General features: G+C 39.3%; 1 protein-coding gene across 1 annotated transcript in view; it reads left to right on the top strand.

Annotated features, from left to right (window-relative positions):
* LOC134673531 (uncharacterized) overlaps positions 1-16,420 on the top strand; it is a 461,710-nt gene that overhangs the window by 412,643 nt on the left and 32,647 nt on the right. The gene's annotated exons all lie outside the window — the stretch shown is intronic.

Here is a 16,420-nt window from a genome sequence, read left to right as displayed (position 1 = left end):
AAATATACATACATATATTTATTAAGGTATGTTTTAAAACTGCATATCTTTTAACTCAGACCTAATAAAATATAGGTAAGTAAGCATAATGTGCAGCCCACAAAAATTCAAAGATCCCTAAGATAAAATAGGATATTAAACTCCCATGGAGGTCGTTAGTACAGCCTGGTTATCGCAGTCACATCCGAAAGCCCAGCATTTTAATTCTCTATGAAAATGAAGCGTTTCATATTTGTGCACGCTCGTTAACATCCGCAAAGCGGGCGTTGTAATGAATAGCTATTACAAAGTGCACACAAAAACTGCCGCGATACAATTTCGTGCAATGACCGCGGGATGCATAATTGCAGAATGTTTCAAAACAAATGTAAGTGTACCTTGTCAAAATTGGTCCGTGAAACTTGAATTGATAACTTCGGTGTCCGACTGTCCGTCTATCAAAAACACTTATATTAATTGATTATTATAACAATCTAACAGAATAGGATCTTTAAGAACAATTTCTTGATAAAGATAATCATTTCGGAAAAAATCGCTCTGAAAGAAAAAAAGATGGACTAGGTAAGTACCTAATCCATTGGTAACAAATGTCCATGTTACAATCTTCTTCAACCTAGCGTTTTCCCGGCATAGCGCCAGAGTCCGCTTTACAATGTGGATTAATAACGTCACGTCATTTTGACATAGTTGCAACCGTTGCGGTACCTATCATGGTCGCATTTTTATCACTTGTCATGCCATACGCGACTTTCACACTTACGTATTTGGTAGATCGTGACAGGCATGGTGACAAATGACAAAGAGCCGTCTACCTACAAGTTTTCATTTTCAAGTGTTTTTAATGGTATAAATAGAAGAAAACACTACGAAAAACAGTTTGCACTAGAAACGCTGTTCCAATTTAATTACGGCATTGGAACCTAATAACTCCAGAAGTCAGACTGCACAAAGCTGACTCCCACCTTCTATTTTTCATTCGCGATCTTTCATTTTCGGTGCTATAAATGCAAAGAGGAGCCGCAATTTCGCGTCAGACCGCTTTCGGCCATTATCGTGCCGGCGCTTCATTTGGTTTCGAATATAATTCACATTTGAAGCACCCCGGTTGTTTGTGCGGCGCTAATCTTTTTTTAGGATAATGTTGATTATTTTTTGACCGTGCTTTCTTAGTTTAAAGCCGAAGGGTTTTCTGAAGTTTAAGTAATATAATGCCTGTTCCAAACGAAAAAGTGTAGGTAGAAGCTATTTCTGCAAAAATATGTGAAATAGCTAGGAACATTAAAACCGAGACAACGCGAGGAAGATGATAATTTGATGATACGTTATTATTCTTTATTAATTTAATTTCTTAGATTAGGATATTTATAATATGAATATAAAAGTAAAATATAAAAACACTTACAAAACAATAAAAACCACATCAAAACACACATTATAAAAACCTAACCTAGGGTGCCGCCAGCAACGGGGCAAGGCCCAAACTACCGGTGGTCAGGGCCGCAGAGAGAGAAACCGGCAAACTATCCGCCACATGTCCAAGATCACCGCCTTCTGCATCTGACCCTTGATCCAACCACCTAGCGAGAGTCTCTCAAGATGTTGGTCGAGACTCTTCGCTATTAGACCGTTACTGAACCACTATCGGGTCAATGATCGTCGAATCAACATCCCACATGGCGGTTATCTCGTGAGCCAGGTCTAGGTACTTACTGGACTTGTACTTTGACTTTTACGAGATTCTGATGATACATTATTATTAAGATATGATTTCAGCAGGTACTGAAGCGGCTTACTCTGCACTACGTTGGCAATCGTGTGATTTTAAGCGGTTTCATATGTGATTTTTTTCCCATATCGTCAGGCTCAGTTGTGAGCTCACTATTTACATTTTAAGTTACACAAAGTATCTGTTTTTATCATGTCCATGCTATTAACGCAGCTATAAACAAGTCAATATTAGGTACGGTAAATAATGAAACCAAAAGAAAGACAAACCACAGTAGATATATACAATATCAAAGCAACCTGAATACAATGTTGTAGATCGTAGGTTTTCGGGTTACTCGATCCTGTATCGTGTATAGGTATTATTGACAATATTGTTTCGACACTAATCAGAATAATTTAAGTGTTTAACCTCTCTTGCCTCATGACCAAAAAAATAACTCATATTCATACTTACCTACCTATAAATTGCTTCTCTAGACTAAGGCTATTCTGAAACGCTTAAATAGGCTTAACGTACCTATACAAATTATCACCAAAAACCTTACGTAACCTATTTATGATTGATATACAAAAAGAATGACTCCTCTCAGCCAGCTGCGGCTAGTAATATTATAAATCACGCTAAGCCCGGCTTTCCGGTACATTTCCAGGTGCGGAATGTTAATCGGCGGCAGCTTAAGCCCAACCATTTTTGCACAATATTATCTTAATCCTTACCCTGGACTTGGCTTCAACATGGAGCTTTCGTACAGGTTATCCAATACATCTAAAATTTGTGGTAAAGTCTACAACGTCTGCATGTGATTTTAGTAACATTTCCTATGATACTAGATAAGAAACAATATCCGGTAATATAGAATACCTCTTAGGCAGGCAAGTCAGTTGCACTTAGTATTAAATATGCATAATACCAGAGTATATTGCTTAGAGTAACTGCTATAGTTATTATGTGGCTAATTACTATGGCGGGGCCAATAACTATAGCGTCGCCCTAGCAGCTTTGTTTACTAGAAACAAATGAAATAATAATGAAGGAAACGGTCCGTTTTGACTTGAATCACCTTTCATTACAAAATCAAATAGGTATGAATGAGCAAAGGAATAATGAGTAGGTATCACGAGTATCACGATATTCTGTCGTTAAGCATAAATTTCGTAGTACTCATAAGCCTCTAGAGTTCACCAGCGTGAACCAAATCGGGTAATTTTGTGTGGATACGCAGCAAAGGAAAACCGGACTTACGCAATCTGCACACCAAAAGAGGATAATTTGTATAAATTGTTTCGGGTTCTTGCATGAGTGTGACTCATCGTGAGCGACTTGAGGTAACTTTTGTAATTATACCAACTAGGTACTTTTGTAACAGGCTATATTGGTGTTTTGGTTTCTAAGAGCTATGGACTATCAGTGGTACTCAGGGTTCGTGGGTCTGACGCTCTATTGTCACACTACACGTCTGTGATATTCCTAAAAATCTATTTAATGAGTAAAATTAATTTTAGACAGAGAGAATGGGCGCCAGCACGCTGTAAGGCGTACAGAAAGGTAAAAATAAGATGAGGAAAAGAAAACTATTGTTTAAGCTCGAGACAATTAAATATAATATCAATGTTTCACACGAAAACAGTAGTATGGTTAGCAATACAGAAAATAAGCTTATGCTATTATTATACTAAGAACACTATGCTATCGGACTGGTTACGCAGTCTCAGTTAAAGTTTATTATGTCTATACACTAATTATGCACTGAGCACTTGAAGTTTATTAAGAGGCCACTATTGCGTGAAGTTAATTAAAGTCTATTGATTAGTAGCACACCTAAATCACGTGTCTATAGAAAGAAGGCAGCCTAGCTGTGACCAAGTCACGCCAGAGGCGCATAGGTGGCAGCCAAAAGCCGCGGTGACACGTGCTGAAACCGCCAGCCACGTGTCCAAGTGACCGCCTATCTAGCACGCCAACGTCGCGATGAGCAACAGGAGTCACGAGCTCGAGAGAGCCAATAACAAAATAGATCTGACCACACCTGAGTCACGTGTCCGTAGCAGAAGCCGGTGAAGCCGTGGCTACGCACTGCCCCAGAGGCACGCAGGGGAACAGCCAAGAGTCGCGGTGACACGCGGTGATACCGTCAGCCACGTGTCCAGGTGGCTGCCTGCCCGCTTCGCCAACGTCGCGATGAGCAGCACGAAGCTCCAGCCCAACGTCTACGGCAACGCCCAGCGCCGACACGTGCCCGAAGAAAAGCCCAGGGTAGGGACCGGCATAAAGGCTAAAGGGAAAAAAAAACCACATATTGAAACCCAATATAAAAAAAAAGGATTGATTCTCCACTGAAATTAACTGGACAATTACTAAACTAACACACCGATCTGGCATTTACAGGAAAACCTACAAATTGGCCATGCGGTCATCCGACACACATGGGCAAGGACAAAAAAAAGGTTACATTTCCTACAATAAAATCGCAAATGCTTACCCGGATCTCAAGTGAAGCGATTGATGCTACACTGCTGACATTCATAAAAAAATATTTCTTTAGGAATTATCCTCCATGAATTCAATTTAGGACGCCATATTGCTCTGTTTGCTGTAACAAGGAAATGTAAAATCAGTAAAGACGAACGTTATAAAAAACCGGGCTATATTTCTATAAAGATTTGCGCTGTGGCTTACCTCGCTACAAAAAGTGAAGATGTATTTCCATATTTTACAGGGATGGCTCCCGTACAAAGCGACCAGAGAATATCTGCACCAACTTCCTCACATGGCTGCGGAAATCTCAGTGACTTGATCTCGTTCGACAATCCATTTCCTCTCTTGTTATTTTTTTCTTATCTATGAACCCACGCGCAGAGCCAAGGAATTTTGCCAGGCATTGCAAACGATGTCCCAAACAATATTTGAAAATTATAATATTAAAAGACCAACGATACCGAGTACTAATATTTTTGAGGAACTAAACCTAAATATTTCAACCATTAAAGAAAATATTGAGTACTAAATAAGAACCATAATGTTTTCTAGACCGACAGCTCGCGACTAAGGGTTCAAGTGTCTCCTTGTGCGGATAGATGGCGCTGAAAACAATCTCGTTCGGCCTGTTTTGTTACAATGTCGCTGTGAGTATGGAACTAAAAAAAGGAAATTGCTTTAGTTACGTTTGAAACGTAACATTACCACCCAACTTAGATAAAAAAAAATGTTAATGTTAGTGAAACATTTTTTTTTTTTAACATATAATTAACTATATTGGCTATGCCATGAGGTTACACAATCCTAACTACCAAGTTAAACTATGTTTATAACTAACATGCAAGAAAACTATCGACTAGTGAGAGATTGGGAGAGTAAATCTCGGCGGTGCAGCGAGCGAAGAATAATTCTAGGCGGGGTGCACGTCCGAGCTTTGCCTACTCCACAACCACTAAAAGCTAAGAGTAGACTGCAGAAACACCAGAACGTGGCGTACGGACAGGAAGAAAACGACATTTCAACCTTATCGACTCCATGGAGGCGTGCAGCAGAAGAACACGAACTCCCCATGCACGGACCGCAAGCGAGAATCCAATGCATGAAATTAAGTGGACCACAAGTTAGCAGTCATATGCATTCCTAATTAAAAGAAACTACAAAATATTCTAAGTGTCAAAACCAGTGACACATTTTACCCCTCTCTCCCCTATTGTACCAAATGTGCAGAAGCACACTGAAGACTACCGTCCCCTTTCCGAGATACAAAGAGAAGCATCCAGATTAAACTATTTTATCAAAATATAAAGTTACGTAAGTATAAGTCCTTAAGAATTTGTCTCAACAGAAGTGAAAACAATTTCCCATACACTGTTTATAGAGAGAGAAACAGTGCACAACAAACAGAACGTACCTACCCAGAAAACTTCAATTTCTAATTAAAGTTTAAAGTTATTATAAAAAATTAGAGTTTTAAAAGAGATGGGCACTAAATTGCCCCAGTCTCCCCTTTTCTAGTGTCACTATGTGTAGGAACACACCATGAAATTATTTCCATAATATAGAACACAAGAACTAACACTTGAACACAGATCCAATTAGGTTTTAAGTGAAACGGAACGCATACCGCTTGACGTGTAGGCTTCCCATTCCAAAAGGTCGTAAGCGCCAAAGGAATTGAAAATGGACGTTATCTACGAGTGCATAATGAAAAAATTTCGCTCCAGATGGGATTGAAACTTCATCCAATGTTGAAGGGAACATGGAATTACACATCACTGCACTTGTAATCACCATTTTCACTTCACAAAGCACTGATTCATCACTTTAATAGATGCACTAGACCAACCTTAAATGCCGAAATCAGCTGACGCGCTAAGCACCAAAAGACGAAGTCACATCCAAGAAAACTCGTTGACAACGAAACCTCGATGTCAATAAGCTACAGCGAGCAAGCAAGCAAGCCGCAAGCAAGCAAGTCATAAGCCAGCAGTATCTTCATTGCCTGTAACCAGCCATAGAAGAAATCAAAGCGAAATCCAGCATAACAAAAACACTTTATTGGGTTATGGTGAAAATCAAACATAACAAAGACACTTTATTAGGTTATGTGAACTAAAGTCAAATCCAGGATAATCTAAACAGTGGGCTCCATGCCAAACTATTCAAATATGTAGTGTCATAATAATGTAACTAAATAACTTGCTTTGTTGTTTTATTTCACAACCATGTTCATGGAACATTTAGATAGCAAAGTTATCCAGTGTCAGTGACCCTAACCTAAAAATATTTAAAGTAAATAACATTTACAAGAGAAAGTAGGTATTTGTACCTTGCAGAGAGGCAATAGTACAGCGTTCATTTTAGAACGATAGAAATACCTGTGCAACATTCCTTTGTTGAACATTGCATAAATTAAAAGATAAGTTTCTTAAGATAATACCTATAGTAGTAACATCTATAACTAACATATATCTAATCGTCTGTTGAAAATCTGCATGCTTGCAATAAGAAAATTATGTTTACACTATAAAGTAAAGTAATATAATAATATCTATTAGCTAGGAGTAGGTACTGTCAATTATGATCAGCACAGTATGTTTATTTTTAGAACACAGAGATGAGTAACATTTCTCATCATAAACATTACTTCTAAGTAAAAAATGAAAAAATTAAGTTTCTTAGACCTAACTATAGTAAGTAAGTATTTTAAGAGTATCAAGAAGAGGTAAGTCAGGCGGTAATAAAAGTTACTTTAAGAACTAAGTTTCCTTAATTAAGAAATATATTTAAGTATCTACAAAATAAGTAGGTACCAGCAGATAGGCTTGGTACAGTGTTCATATGTTAGAACATAGAAAGTATCTTCCCTTTCAGTGAGTAGTAGTAATAAAGTAGAACGCTTTAGCCCTAAATTACCAGGCCTATAAAGCAATAAATAAATTAATATTATAATATTTAAAGCGAGACAGAGCGAACTAACTTTGACCTTTCAGAAGAGATGACCTGTGCGGAGAGAACCAGAGATGACTGCGAGACAACGTTGAGAGGTATGAACCACCAGCAACATCCGCAGACCTGAAATTGACCAGCGACCAACAAGTTTGAGGAAAAAAAAAGATAGATTAATTTTAGTGCTAGAGCTTGGTGCATTTTTGAGAAAAAAATGTTTTAAAGTTTTACTTAATAGTGGTCTCTTTTTACATAAAAAAAAAAATGAGTGCATATTTGAGCAACAGTAAGCATACATATGTAAGTCTAATTTTACATACAGAGTAATATTATTATTAAATCATTGATATACAATTTGGGTACAGAGTAGTAAATCTTTAGAGAGTTTCTTACATAAAGTTTTAGAAAATACAGTTTCTTGTTTTTAGTGAAAAGTAATATTACATATTTTAAGGTAATAGAGATAACATAGTAAAAGGTCAAAAGGTCAAAGTATAAATAATTGTAGGCAAGCAAACAGAGAAAATAGTGGCGTCTTAAAAATAAAAAGAAAGATGTGCACAGTGCATTACAGAGCTCAAAAAATAGTAAAGAGAGATTTCTTCGGAATCCACAGACTGTGACAACATTATTAAAAAAATAAAGCGTCGCCCCTTAGTTGGGTGTCAAATGTAACAGGCTATATTGGTGTTTTGGTTTCTAAGAGCTATGGACTATCAGTGGTACTCAGGGTTCGTGGGTCTGACGCTCTATTGTCACACTACACGTCTGTGATATTCCTAAAAATCTATTTAATGAGTAAAATTAATTTTAGACAGAGAGAATGGGCGCCAGCACGCTGTAAGGCGTACAGAAAGGTAAAAATAAGATGAGGAAAAGAAAACTATTGTTTAAGCTCGAGACAATTAAATATAATATCAATGTTTCACACGAAAACAGTAGTATGGTTAGCAATACAGAAAATAAGCTTATGCTATTATTATACTAAGAACACTATGCTATCGGACTGGTTACGCAGTCTCAGTTAAAGTTTATTATGTCTATACACTAATTATGCACTGAGCACTTGAAGTTTATTAAGAGGCCACTATTGCGTGAAGTTAATTAAAGTCTATTGATTAGTAGCACACCTAAATCACGTGTCTATAGAAAGAAGGCAGCCTAGCTGTGACCAAGTCACGCCAGAGGCGCATAGGTGGCAGCCAAAAGCCGCGGTGACACGTGCTGAAACCGCCAGCCACGTGTCCAAGTGACCGCCTATCTAGCACGCCAACGTCGCGATGAGCAACAGGAGTCACGAGCTCGAGAGAGCCAATAACAAAATAGATCTGACCACACCTGAGTCACGTGTCCGTAGCAGAAGCCGGTGAAGCCGTGGCTACGCACTGCCCCAGAGGCACGCAGGGGAACAGCCAAGAGTCGCGGTGACACGCGGTGATACCGTCAGCCACGTGTCCAGGTGGCTGCCTGCCCGCTTCGCCAACGTCGCGATGAGCAGCACGAAGCTCCAGCCCAACGTCTACGGCAACGCCCAGCGCCGACACGTGCCCGAAGAAAAGCCCAGGGTAGGGACCGGCATAAAGGCTAAAGGGAAAAAAAAACCACATATTGAAACCCAATATAAAAAAAAAGGATTGATTCTCCACTGAAATTAACTGGACAATTACTAAACTAACACACCGATCTGGCATTTACAGGAAAACCTACAAATTGGCCATGCGGTCATCCGACACACATGGGCAAGGACAAAAAAAAGGTTACATTTCCTACAATAAAATCGCAAATGCTTACCCGGATCTCAAGTGAAGCGATTGATGCTACACTGCTGACATTTATAAAAAAATATTTCTTTAGGAATTATCCTCCATGAATTCAATTTAGGACGCCATATTGCTCTGTTTGCTGTAACAAGGAAATGTAAAATCAGTAAAGACGAACGTTATAAAAAACCGGGCTATATTTCTATAAAGATTTGCGCTGTGGCTTACCTCGCTACAAAAAGTGAAGATGTATTTCCATATTTTACAGGGATGGCTCCCGTACAAAGCGACCAGAGAATATCTGCACCAACTTCCTCACATGGCTGCGGAAATCTCAGTGACTTGATCTCGTTCGACAATCCATTTCCTCTCTTGTTATTTTTTTCTTATCTATGAACCCACGCGCAGAGCCAAGGAATTTTGCCAGGCATTGCAAACGATGTCCCAAACAATATTTGAAAATTATAATATTAAAAGACCAACGATACCGAGTACTAATATTTTTGAGGAACTAAACCTAAATATTTCAACCATTAAAGAAAATATTGAGTACTAAATAAGAACCATAATGTTTTCTAGACCGACAGCTCGCGACTAAGGGTTCAAGTGTCTCCTTGTGCGGATAGATGGCGCTGAAAACAATCTCGTTCGGCCTGTTTTGTTACAATGTCGCTGTGAGTATGGAACTAAAAAAAGGAAATTGCTTTAGTTACGTTTGAAACGTAACACTTTGACTCGACGATATGCGAACACGGCACAGGCAGCGTATGTAATTTGTTACTCTTGCTCTACTTACTATTTTGAATAAGTTAAGAGCTCTCATTATCCCTGTTGCAAAAGTATACATGAAATGCTGCATGTTACAAAAAACGGACGATGTCACTGTCTATTTCCTTGATAAATTAAGTTGCCATCGTTGCCAATGTTCTGCGATTGGAACGTTTAAATCCGTTACTCAATTTATCAATATTTGCCATGGTGCATGAATATCGCCCTTTTCTCGTAGCATTCAGCATCCTGCTATACGTAACAGCAATGCTTTGCAAATGGAGTGGTGCCTTATTTCTTACGCGAAAAACGCCAAAACACCAGTACGGATACGATGGTCGTTCTACGTGACAGCGTGATAAAACGGTATCCGTCACTTTCAATGACGGATATTTTGTCAAGTGGATAAAGCCATCCATATTTCCATAGTAGGCCTGCAGTGGCGGTATCATGGTCGCATTTTTATCACTTGTCATATCACGCGTCACTTTCGCACTTACTAATAAACATGAAACTTAACATCAATGTATTTACATCGGTTAATTTATTAAAGAAATAATATAATAATAAAGAAATATATAAGAAAAGTCTACTTTTTTATAACGAAGATTCTTTACCTCAATTAAAAGAGGTAGATTGGCCCATTCACGTCCTTCCTAATAAAAACATAAACGGAAAAATGGGAACATTTTTCGTTTTATTTTCCTCGGATTGAATGAAATGACAGTCGCTCTCTTACAATCACAAGAAAAAACGTAAAAGCGAAACAGTGTCGACAGAAGCAACGTAAATGGTAACTCGTTACGTCACATTATTCCACTAACGAAGCTACTTATACAGCTAGCCTTACAGCTAGCGAAGTGGAAGAAAAAACAATAATATGTGTTTTTGGAAGATGGCCAAATCCCGTTTACTTCGTAGTCCGTAATTCTTAGTTGAGAAGTCGCCAGGAGACAGCTGAAGGAATAACTTCATAAATAATTCGACAGCACATTTCTTACGAGTCCGAAGAGGACTTATGTCCCGTTAGGTACTTGCGCTAGTGCTGAAGCTTACCGGGAAGCTTCAATTTGAATAAGGATAGAACGGAAAACTTTTATGTCACACGTGTATTTATCCGATAGTGTGTTTTGTTAGAGATTGACTAAAGCAGGCGTGCACTGAGAGAAAAGTAGGTACAACAAAAATACACTAAGGCCCACTTGCACCATTCCACTAACCCGGAGTTAAGCGGTTAAAACATTAACCTAGTGTAGGGTTGCCATACGTCCCGGTACGCCGGGACATGTCCTGGTTTGAAGCATGATGTCCCGGTGTCCCGGCCCATAAGCAAATTGTCCCGGTTTATAAATCATAGTTATTTAGTAGGGGGCATTGAGACAGATAGACGGCCGGACGGTCAACAAAGTGATCCTATATGGGCTCCGTTTTTTTCCTTTTGAAGTACGAAATCCTAAAAATCTACCTACTATTATCTCGAAAAAATTTCGCGCTCGCTTCGCTCGCGTTTTCATTTAGGTACCTACATTATTTGTGACAGTTAAGTGGAAATTTGGTACACATATATTATGTCAATCTATAACCCGAAGATGGACATGTAACGTAAATAAAATGAATTTTAAACACAGGGGGCACTTATTGGGGGGTAAATAAGACAGTTAATAAACAAAGTTTTGCAAACTATATGGTGTTATATATCAAGTGATAGAGCTGTGGGAATCTCAAATATATTTTATTAATAATTTTAAGATTAATAGTTTAGAAGTAATTTAAGTAAATAGACAAATAATTTTTAAGAAAAAAAAAACCGACTTCTATGGGGGCCGGTGAAAGATTATTGTAGATGGTACATTATGTAGAAAAGGAGGTAAAACCACCCACTTTTCTACTAGCATTTCGCTTCTGTAAGGGTCGTAATTCTAGCCTAACCTAACCCACTTCTCTGATAGCAGTTCGGTTCTGTGAGGATCGCAGTTCAAACCTAACCTAACCCACTTAACGGCGCATGCGGTGCGGTGTACGGGGGTTTAAGCGGGAGGGGCTAGTAAGATTGGCATCATCATACTTATATACTTACACATTTTATGGTAGGTAATCATAGTGGTTTATTTAGTTAAGGTATCATAGTGGTTTTCCGGGTCAAAGTCCGGGTCCGAGTCCGGGTCCGAGCCCGGGTTCGAGTGCAGGTCCGGGTCCGGGTCCGAACCGGATCCGGGTATGAGTCCGGTTCTGGGTCCGAGTCCGGGACCCAGTCCAAGTCAAAATCGAAATTCGTAATCACCAAATGTGTACTATGCGTTGTTGAAGAGTTCTATTCTGGTCATCATCAGCAGTTCCATTTCATCAAATGCGACAGTTTTTAATGTAAATGCTTGATTTTATGATGAAAATACAAAAAAATCTATGCGTATGCCTTTAATATTTGAGGAGTTCCCTCGATTCCTTATGGATCCCATCATCAGAACTCGAGCTTGACAAAAATGTGGCTTAAAAACTTAACTTGCTTAACAAACATAACGAAGAGGAAAAATCGCCAAACGTGAACTATGCGTCGTTGAAGAGTTCTGTTCTGATCATCATCAGCAGTTCCACTTCATCAAATGCGACAGTTTTTAATGAAAATGCTTAATTTTCTGATGTAAATACAAAAATCTCTATACGCATGCCTTTAAGATTTGAGGAGTTCTCTCGATTCCTCATGGATCCCATCATCAGAACTCGAACTTGACAAAAATGTGCATTAAAAACTGAACTTGCTTAACAAACATAACGAAGAGGACAAATCGCCAACCGAGAACTATGCGTCGTTGAGGAGTTCCGTTCTGATCATCATCAGCAGTTCCACTTCATCAAATGTCACTCTTTTGGATGTATATGCTTGATTTGATGATAAAAACCCAAAAATCACTATATGTATGCCTTTAAGATTTGAGGAGTTCCCTCGATTCCTCATGGAACCCATCATCAGAACTGGGTTTTGACAGAAACGGGACCAATCTGTATGCATATACATTCAATCAAAAAAATAATTTTCAAAATCGGTCCAGTAATGACGGAGATATGGAGTAACAAACATAAAAAATAAAAAAAATAAAAATAAAAAAAAACATACAACCGAATTGATAACCTCCTCCTTTGGGATTTGGAAGTCGGTTAAAAAGTTGATTCACCCAGGTGTATAATTTGTTAAATGTGTAACCCGTGCTGGGGCGGGTCGCTAGTGTTTTACTAAATACACGATTAGACTTTAATATTTTCGAGACGTTAGCATTAACCCTTATCAATAATACAACTTCATTGTCAAGGCCTTAGAGAACTGTTACGTTATTAGGTACTTACTACATCAAAAGTAAGAATAATAAATACACATATTAATAAACTAAATGATCTTGATATAAGTCGTGACATAGTGTAGGTATGTAATCATACCTCAATCATACCAATAGGCATATTGGTGCACAGACTTTGAGTGTAGCCTTTCTTTACCACACTCTTCACTCTTCACGTCTCAATGACGCCGCTGACATAATCGCCTCTGAAATATCCGAGACGTGAAATAGTTGTGTGACGCCAGGGGTATAAATACTGCGGAGACGTCACTGAGGGACGTCGCGTCTAGTAAACGCGAGGCACTGATGAATGCGCGAGCGGCGTTCGCGTCACGCCTACTGATAAAACATGACACGTAATCCTTTATAACTTCCTTGTGAGATTTGTCATCTGAATTGAGAGCACTCCAAACAGGCCCCACAGACAACATGCCAATCGCTATCGCTCCGTAGCGAACGTACCGCATCTGTCACTGTCACACTAATATGGAAGAGCGACAGAAAGCGAAGACACAAAGCATATCGATGGCGAAGCGCAAGCAATTGTCACCTTGGCTAGGCTGCCTGGAGCCGGTTTAAATACCTACATTGAATCTTACTTAACGAGTTGGGTTAATTAAACCTAATTATGGGAAAATAAATAAAGTACGCTCTATCGTTGTTTGTGCCTTATGTAATAGCATAATTTTTAAGAAAAAAAAACCGACTTCTATGGGGCCCGGTGAAAGATTATGGTAGATGGTGCACTATGTAGAAAAGGAGGTAAAACCAGTACTTTCTAGTAGCATTTCGTTTCCGTAAGGGTCGTAGTTATCTAGCCTAACCTAACCCTCTTCTCTGATAGCAGTTCGGTTCTGTGAGGATCGCAGTTCGAACCTAATCAAACCCACTTTTCTAGTAGCATTTCGTGTCTGTAAGACTCACAGTTCTAACCAAACCTAACCCACTTTTGTTCGGTTCTGTGAGGATCGGAGTTCAAACCTAACCTAACGCTACGTCTTACGTAGGCGAACAACGCGCGAACGCGGCGCGGCGCGGCGCGGCGAAATCAATCCTTTGATGCCCATAGAAGTGTCCTACGTAAGCGATCTCGTTGCGAACGCGGTGCGGCGCGATTTGCACGCGAATGTCAGGCGCCGCGTTCGCGCGTTGTTCGCCTACGTAAGACGTAGCGTAACCCACTTAACGGCGCATGCGGTGCGGTGTACGGGAGTTTGAGCGGGAGGGGTTCGGCATCATCATACCCACATTTTATGGTAGGTAATCATAGTGGTTTATTTAGTTTAGGTATCATAGTGGTTTTCCGGGTCAAGGTCCGGGTCTCTGAGTCAGAGTCCGGGTCCGAGTCCCGGTTCAAGTCCGGGTCCGGGTCCGGGTCCGAGTCCGGGTCCGAGTCCGGGTCCGAGTCCGGGTCCGAGTCCGAGTCCGGGTCCGAACCGGATCCGGGTATGAGTCCGGGTCCCAGTCCAAGTCAAAATCGAAATTCGAAATCACCAAACATGTACTATGCGTCGTTGAAGAGTTCTGTTCTGATCATCATCAGCAGTTCCACTTCATCAAATGCGACAGTTTTTAATGTAAATGCTTGATTTTATGATGAAAATACAAAAAATTCTATACGTATGCCTTTAAGGTTTGAGGAGTTCCCTCGATTCCTTATAGATCCCATCATCAGAACTCGAGCTTGACAGAAATGTGGCTTAAAAACTAAACTTGCTTAACAAACATAACGAAGAGGACAAATCGCCAAACGTGAACTGTGCGTCGTTGAAGAGTTCCATTCTGATCATCATCAGCAGTTCCACTTCATCAAATGTGACAGTTTTTAATGAAAATGCTTGATTTTCTGATGAAAATACAAAAATCTCTATACGCATGCCTTTAAAATTTGAGGAGTTCCCTCGATTTCTCATGGATCCCATCATCAGAAGTCAAGCTTGACAAAATTGTGGCTTAAAAACTTAACTTGCTTAACAAACATAACGAAGAGGACAAATCGCCAAAGGTGAACTATGCGTCGTTGAAGAGTTCCGTTCTGATCATCATCAGCAGTTCCACTTCATCAAATGTCACGTTTTTGAATGTATATGCTTGATTTGTTGATAAAAACACAAAAATCACCATATGTATGCCTTTAAGGTTTGAGGAGTTCCCTCGATTCCTTATGGATCCCATCATCAGAACTCGAGCTTGACAGAAATGTGGCTTAAAAACTAAACTTGCTTAACAAACATAACGAAGAGGACAAATCGCCAAAAGGTGAACTATGCGTCGTTGAAGAGTTCCGTTCTGATCATCATCAGCAGTTCCACTTCATCAAATGTCACGTTTTTGAATGTATATGCTTGATTTGTTGATAAAAACACAAAAATCACCATATGTATGCCTTTAAGATTTGAGGAGTTCCGTCGATTCCTCATGGATCCCATCATCAGAACTGGATTTTGACAAAAACGGGACCAATCTGTATGCATATACATACAATCAAAAAAATAATTTTCAAAATCGGTCCAGTAATGACGGAGATATGGAGTAACAAACATAAAAAATAAAAAAAATAAAAAAAATAAAAAAAATAAAAAACATACAACCGAATTGATAACCTCCTCCTTTGGGATTTGGAAGTCGGTTAAAAATGACCACTTCCCCTCTTTATCTCCGAATCTACTAAAATTAAAAAAAAAATACTAAATAGTTCAATACCTATAGATGACAGAAAAACCTATTAGAAATATGCAGTCAAGCGTGCGTCGGACTTATTACTTAGTTTTTGATCGTCCCTTACGGGTCTTTTTTAAACATTTCACTCACGTTTCACATCAAAATATACATTGTTGAAAATTGTTTAATGTACGGAACCCTTGGAAGGCGAGTCCGACTCGCACTTGGCCGGTTTTCTTTAAATGTCCCGGTCTGAGCCCCCACACTTATGGCAACCCTAACCTAGTGTCAAATTGTACTGGTAATCATGGTAATTACAGGTTTAACTGGTTAAGCCCGGGTTAGTGGAATGGTGCAAGTGGGCCTTAGAATTACAAAAATAAACTTAATCCGGGGGCAAGGAGAGTTAACTAATAGGAACAAATTGACTTTTGTAATTTATATTAGTTCTTGCAATTTCTATTATCTGTTTGTTGAAATTATATTTGGGATTACTGAGCTGTTTGTAGAAATAAATAAACTTTACAGAAATAGTGAAACGTCCACAATTATTACTAAAACTTCATTTTTTCCCCCAGTACCTACAGAACTGTTTTTAATTCCTGGTGATGATTTTTCTCTCAGTGTGGCTCACTCTGCGATTTCGTCGCTTTGCTACAGGTAGCTAAAAGTACATCCGTTCCGCCTCAATTTTGGGGTTTGCCATAAGCCGCGCGTGGCGCTGTCGCCACCTAGCGGCCATATCTGTG

This window comes from Cydia fagiglandana, chromosome 18, assembly GCF_963556715.1.
Source record: "Cydia fagiglandana chromosome 18, ilCydFagi1.1, whole genome shotgun sequence".
Taxonomy (NCBI): domain Eukaryota; kingdom Metazoa; phylum Arthropoda; class Insecta; order Lepidoptera; family Tortricidae; genus Cydia; species Cydia fagiglandana.
This window is presented reverse-complemented; position numbering and strand designations above follow the sequence as displayed.